This window comes from Bos javanicus, chromosome 3, assembly GCF_032452875.1.
Source record: "Bos javanicus breed banteng chromosome 3, ARS-OSU_banteng_1.0, whole genome shotgun sequence".
NCBI lineage: Eukaryota > Metazoa > Chordata > Mammalia > Artiodactyla > Bovidae > Bos > Bos javanicus.
In genome coordinates, this window is record NC_083870.1 from 64,424,526 (window position 1) to 64,431,313 (window position 6,788).

A 6,788-nucleotide genomic window follows, 5' to 3' on the forward strand; every position below is an offset into this window, starting at 1 on the left:
TCCATCCTAAAGGAAATCAGTACTGAATGTTCATTGGAAGGACGGATGTTGAAGCTGACACACCAGTACTTTGGCCACCTGATGCGAAGAACCGATTCAGTTGAAACGACCCTGATGCTGGGAAAGATTGAAGGTGGAGAAGAAGGGGACAACAGAGGATGAGATAGTTGCATGGCATCACCTACTCAATGGACTTGAGTTTGAGTAGACTCTGGGAATTAGTAATGGACAGGGAGGCCTGTCATACTGCTGTCTGTGGGGTAGCAAAGAGTCAGACACGGCTAAGCGACTGACCTGAATCCTTTTTTGGACATTTATCATCTAATAGATTTTAAGCCTTTAGAAGACTCTGGGGTCACGCTGTTGAGAAACACAAATCTCATGAAGGAAAGACATTTGTAAACATTTGTGCAGTGAGATGAGCGTTTGCTGGTGGTTCAGCAGTAAAGAATCTGCCTCCCAGTGCAGGAGATGTGGGTTTGATTCCTGGGTCAAGAAGATCCCCTGTAGAAGCAAATGGCAACCCACTCCAATATTCTTGCCTGAGAAATCAAATGGACAGAGGAGTGTGGCATACTATAGCCCATGAGGTTGCAAAGAGTTGGACACAAGTTAGCAGCAACCTTTATATATATAAAGTGAAAGTGAGAGTGAAGTTGCTCAGTCATGTCTGACTCTTTGCGACCCCGTGGACTGTAGCCTACCAGGCTCCTCTGTCCATGGGATTCTCCAGGCAAGAGTACTGGAGTGGGTTGCCATTTCCTTCTCCAGGGTATCTTCCCGACCCAGGGATTGAACCATCTCCCACATCGCGAGCAGATGCTTTAACCTCTGAGCCACCAGGGAAGCCCCATTTATATATATAAGATTATCATATATACTGAGTCACATATATCTACACATATATACAGATGTATACATATATATGTGTGTTTATTAATACATATTAATTTATATTAAACAATGTTTTATAGATTAAATAGTGGTTCAAAGAAACCTTGGAATGACAATATTAATAATAACTCTTTCTAAAAATATTACTTTAAAATGCAAAATAAAACATGCAAGATTTTAGAAACCCAAAGGAAGAATTGGCCTTAGAGAGTTAAGGGCTCTTTACATAAATTTATGTCTAAGTTATAAAAATATTTGCAAAGACTTGACAAATATTTTATATACTGTCAGCAGGAGAAAATCAGTTTTAATAGCTGAAATCAAATTTCTATTATGCTTTTACTTTTATTTGAATATTTATTCATACATTTTTAAATCTTAAAACTTTATCCAAAAATTCATATTTTAATAAATCACCCATAATTTCACTATTATTGTGCTAATTTGGTGACTTTTTCCATATAGTCTTTAAATATTTATTTTATATATAATAAATCACAGAACGTATATCATTTTTTCGTATTACTATATTCTCTTTTCATTATAGGTTAACACTGATTATGCTGCATTTTTGGCCTTCAAGATCATGCCATTAAATGGCTGAATAAACATGATAATTATTTACATAATGACTTTCTAAATTAATAATTAGCTCAAATCAACATGATTATACTTGATTTCATTTAATCAAAGCAGATTCTGGCCTTGGGATATATTAAGTATAGAATATTTAGTGAGTATCTATACAAAGTTTTGTAGGGCTTTCATTAAAAGGTAGCATGGTTCAAGGATTAATAATCTGACTCTAGAATTATAAAATGTAGGGCTTTGTTGCTAACTTCATGACTGTGGTCCTATCATCTATGTAAGTAATACATAAAGTTGGAAAATTACATCCCTATATGTATTAAATATTAGCATATTAACACATCATGGCATTGAGGTTTCAGTTGCAACCTCTGAGTCACAGAGAGTTAGATTGGGTTTTTATATTGATTGCTCTACTTACTAGTTTTATTACATTCAATGAGTAATTTCACCTGTCTGAACCTCATTTTTCTCATCTATTAGATCAGAAAAATAAAATAATTAATACAGTGGGGTTTTATTTGTCAAATGATATAATCTCTGTAAAGCAAGTAGAGTGACTAACACATGATAAAAGCACAGATTTTAGCAGTAGTTATATTAGTAACAGTAGTTATATAGTGGTTTAATAACTAAGTCATGTCCGACTCTTGTAACCCCATGGACTGTAGCCCACCAGGCTTTCCTGTCCATCACCAACTCCCAGAATGTACTCAAATTCATGTCTATTGCATCTGTGCAATTTTCCAGGCAAGAATACTGGAGTGGATTGCCCTTTCCTTCTCCAGGGGTTCTTCCTGACCTAGGGATTGACCCGGATTTCCTGCATTGCAGGCAGATTCTCTGCCATCTGAGCCACTGCTGCTGCTGCTGCTGAGTCACTTCAGTCATGTCCGACTCTGTGCGACTCCATAGATGGAGCAGCCCACCAGGCTCCTCTTTCCCTGGGATTCTCCAGGCAAGAATACTGGAGTGGGTTACCATTTCCTTCTCCAATGCATGCATTCTTGTTAAGTTGCTTCAGTTATGTCCAACTCTGTGCGACCCTAAGGACAGCAGCCCACCAGGTTCTTCTGTCCACGGGATTCTCTAGGCAAGAACACTGGAGTGGTTGTCATTTCCTTCTCCATCTGAGCCACTAGAGAAGCAGTAGTTAAATTAGTAATAGTAGTAATAGTACAAATCAATAAATATTGGTATTTCCATATAGAATTTTTTTACATTTGTTAATAATGCATCAAGTAATTTTTAAAATTCTATGTTGTGTTTTGAGAATTGGTTGCATTTTAATTATTTTTATGTATGACATTACATGCTTCATGGAGTAGCTCATCAGGGTCCTTGGTCCATGGAATTCTCCAGGCAAAAATATTAGAGTGGGTTGTTCTTTCCTTCTCCTGGGGATCTTCCCAACCTAGGGATCAAACCCAGGTGTCCTGCACTGTAGGAAGATTCTTTACTGTCTGAGCCACCAGGAAAGCTCAAAATATTTTACCAGGATTTAAACAGATTTTTATTCTAGTCTTTTATGGCTGCTGAGAGAAGTGATTCCTGTTTAAGGTCAAATCAGCCAATAAAAAGAAATTCAGTAAATTTGAATATATAATGGCTAAACTTACAGTAGAATTATTTTTAAGTTCATATCTTAATATATTATTTCCAATCTATGTTAAAATATTCATTGATTATTGAAATAGCTGTAGAAGACTCAGCCATTTTCCTCTAACAAACTGTTATGACTAATCTCATTCTTGTTTATGCTGTATTAGTCAATATATGTATTCATAAACTTGACCTCAAGTCAGTTGATACATTCATGAGATGAGATTCAAAAGATATACAACTGGACCTATACATTTGTAGTAGAAAATGGACATCACTATATATTGAATTCTGAACATGATTTAAGTAAGTGCTGTCCTTCAAACTCTGGTGTGCATGCCCTCAGTGCCCAGGGAAATCACCATTGACTAATCTTATGCAAGTGCAATCCTTAGGCACTGTCTGAAAGCTCCAGGTGAGCTTTGTGTTTTCTCCTCTGTGTTCTCCTATTACTTTGTTCCTAGCACTTTCATAACACGGTCTGCATTTTTCCTTGTCCGTTTTTTTTTTTTGGCTTTCATGATTGTATCTTCTGCTGGACACTGAGTCCCTGGAGGTCAGTTCCTATCTCTTCATTTGTATAGCCTCAGTACCTGGCATGATGCCTCACTGGAAAATGAATAAATGTTGAATGGACGGCTGACCACTGAGATGGGACATACAAAAGTTTCTCTAATTAAGAACAGCTTAGGTTGAAAACCTATTCATGTGCCTCAACCTAAAGTAAAACCCTCTAAGAGCTCAGTGAGAGAACTACCATTATTATGGCATTGGTGTCAGTCTTTCTGCTTATTTTAAATTCTCCTCTCTGTATATCTGCATTTATAATTTTTCCTTTTATTATACTTCCTACATGGAAAATAAAACCTAAACCAAAACAAATAAAAATGTCTATGGTCAAACTAAAATAATCATGCTTAAATAACTAATGCCATTTTTAAAATGTGAGCTGATTTGACATGCCCTAAGGTGAAGCTTTTAATTCTATAAAGGTTCTGAGGTTTAACCAGAGGAGATTCTGTATTATCTGAAAGCCTCATGGGGAAATGCAGTATTTTCTATTATAATTAGTTACCTTAAAGGTAGGTGACAGTACACTTATCGGTAAGTCTTTTACACTGTTAATGACATGTTCAACAGCCAAGAAAAATACACTGACAAAGAGCTGCTCTAATAAAATAGAAAAGGTTAAATCAAATTTCATTTTAAAAGTTCTCATTTCCCCCCGCCCTGTTAAATAAGAGACATTTTCAAAGCTGACATATTTGGGGGCACATGGTTTAAAGCAACACTGGACTAATAGAGAAACCATAATGTGCTTTTATTACTTGAGTTTTTACAAACAGTTTTGGGATAACTCAATGGTATTATCACCATTATTGAGTAAAACGTGCAGCATTTTACCACTACAAGAACACCTGCTAGCAAAGCTGTTAAACTGTAAGTTTCCCTATTGCTCAATTCAACTAAAGCTGCTTTAAACTGCCTCCTAATGTCTGTATAACATCAGTAATTTCTTTTTCTGTCCACTCTTGGGGCATATTGTAGAGGAACTGAAAGACAATAAGCTGGAAGATGTTAGCAGCAAAATCTCTGTTATTTGTTTAGTATAAATACATAGTTACACATGTATTTCATATTCCTTGGAGAAATATGTAAGGTATCATAAATCTCAGTCAGAATCTATCTTGGATGTTGCTAATATAATCTTTTCATCATATAAAATAATAAATCCCTAGCTTCAAAGGCTAATGAGGTCTCTGAAATTACTTGGCAATCAATTTTACTTTTATTGTTATTACAAGTATTATTATTAGTCCAGAGAATATTGCTACCAATAGATATATAGGGTTAAAAGTCAATGGCTATTTTTGTAATGCGTAAAATCTTTGCTATAAAGCTCCCTGTGTTGACTAAGTATGCACTGTAAAGTTGAAATGCAGTGTTTGCATACTGAGTAATTCTAAAATGTAAACTACATCCCTTAATATTAATGTGTTATAAGTGACACTCGTTATGTACGTCTATGATTCATACTGCTGAGCTGTTCCCCTTCCCTAGAATGATGTACTGTCACTGTCCTATTCATTTTGAATGCTGTATTCATAAGGGTTTTGTGACTAGACATCACTGTAAATCAATGTTATTGGACTATATTTTCAAACAAAACATTTACAGAGACAGTCATCCCACATTCTATCCTCAGAGTGCAACACTTGCATGAAGGTCAAATAAAGTCGACATCAACTTATGGATTAGTTTGTTGAAAGAGTAAATGAAACCAACAATTTTCAGAATACCTTAATAAGAGGTTTAATGTATTCATCCTTCACTCCAGAATTCCTATTAGTCTTAAGAGCTGAGATAGAACTGTAAAACAAACATTTGGGGGATATATAAGTACTTGAGGCTGTCTTTTCTGATGAAGCACAGGAAATATTCACAACAGGGTTGGTTTATACTATGACTTTAGAAAGCATGTGGTAATGTTAACAATGTCACAGTTTACTTGAAAATAAACAAGATTCATTTGTGATCACTCATTACTTACTGAATTTATATTCATGGTTGACACACAGAAATACAAACTGTTCCAGTAGAACCAGCTGATCTACTTCTTTCTGATATGTATATATGTGTATACACACACACACACACACACACACATATTAATATTGGGAAGTCCCTTAGATAAGCAAACAATACTTCTGAATTTTTTTGCAACAATTTAGTGTGGCAGACGTTTCAAATAGTTCATGGCTTCCAAATATCCTCATGCAATGTTCTGTAATTGTTTTCCTCTATTTGCAGTTTCTTTATTCATATGCCTTGAAAAGGAGGCCATATACTATGTAAAAAAATATGCTCATACATCAACATGATGTATGGCAAAACCAATACAATATTGTAAAGTAATTAGCCTCCAATTAAAATTAAAAAAAAAATATGCTCAAACCAGTACCCATGATTGCATTACAACAAACCATCCACGTGTGAAGAAAATGAAAAAGGAAATTTCATTTTCTTGAGAGGTACGAGCCATTCTTTTGTTGTTATTGTTGTTTGTTGGCTGTGCAGTATAGACTGTGGGGTCTTTGTTCCCAATCATGAACAACCAAGGAATTCCTGAGAGTGTGTGGTTTTTTGTTGTTTTGGCTGCAGGGCTTGCAGGATAGTACCCAAATCAGATTGAACCCAGGTCCCCTGAAGTAGAAGCACTAAGCCAAGTTATTCTTGAGTAAACAATATTGAATCTAGATTTTCTGGCATGGTTTGGGCTTTCTAAGCATTAATTTAGATGCTTCTTTAAAGAGTAAAGAATATATTTTTGTTAACATTGTTGAAATTAAAAAAAAAAAGTTTTCCCTAATATACTAGAAATAGTATACATAAAACAGAACTTTCTGAATTTGAGTTATTTCTTAATGCTGAAAATGAAGTTGCAATATTTTAGAATTTATTAAAATTACTAATTAAATAAAGAACAGTATTCAAAAGTCACCTTACAGATACATCACACAGAAATACTCTCTAAATAAAATGAATAACCTACACAAATTAATAAATAGTAATTTTGGATGTAAAATAAATTAATTTTATATAGAAAATTGCAATGTGCTACAGGTAGGCTAATTTATCTTAAACTGAAGCCCATAATTTACACACTGATGACATCCATCCATTGCATATTCTGGTAGAGCACT

At 34.9% G+C, this 6,788-nt stretch overlaps 1 long non-coding RNA gene across 1 annotated transcript in view; it reads right to left on the bottom strand.

Moving 5' to 3' along the window:
- LOC133245331 (uncharacterized) overlaps positions 1 to 5,455 on the bottom strand; it is a 46,451-nt gene extending 40,996 nt beyond the window's left edge. Inside the window, exon 1 of the long non-coding RNA XR_009735644.1 lies at positions 5,385 to 5,455. This is a non-coding gene — a long non-coding RNA (uncharacterized LOC133245331). The remainder of the gene's footprint in view (positions 1 to 5,384) is intronic.
- Positions 5,456 to 6,788: the final 1,333 nt, after the last annotated feature.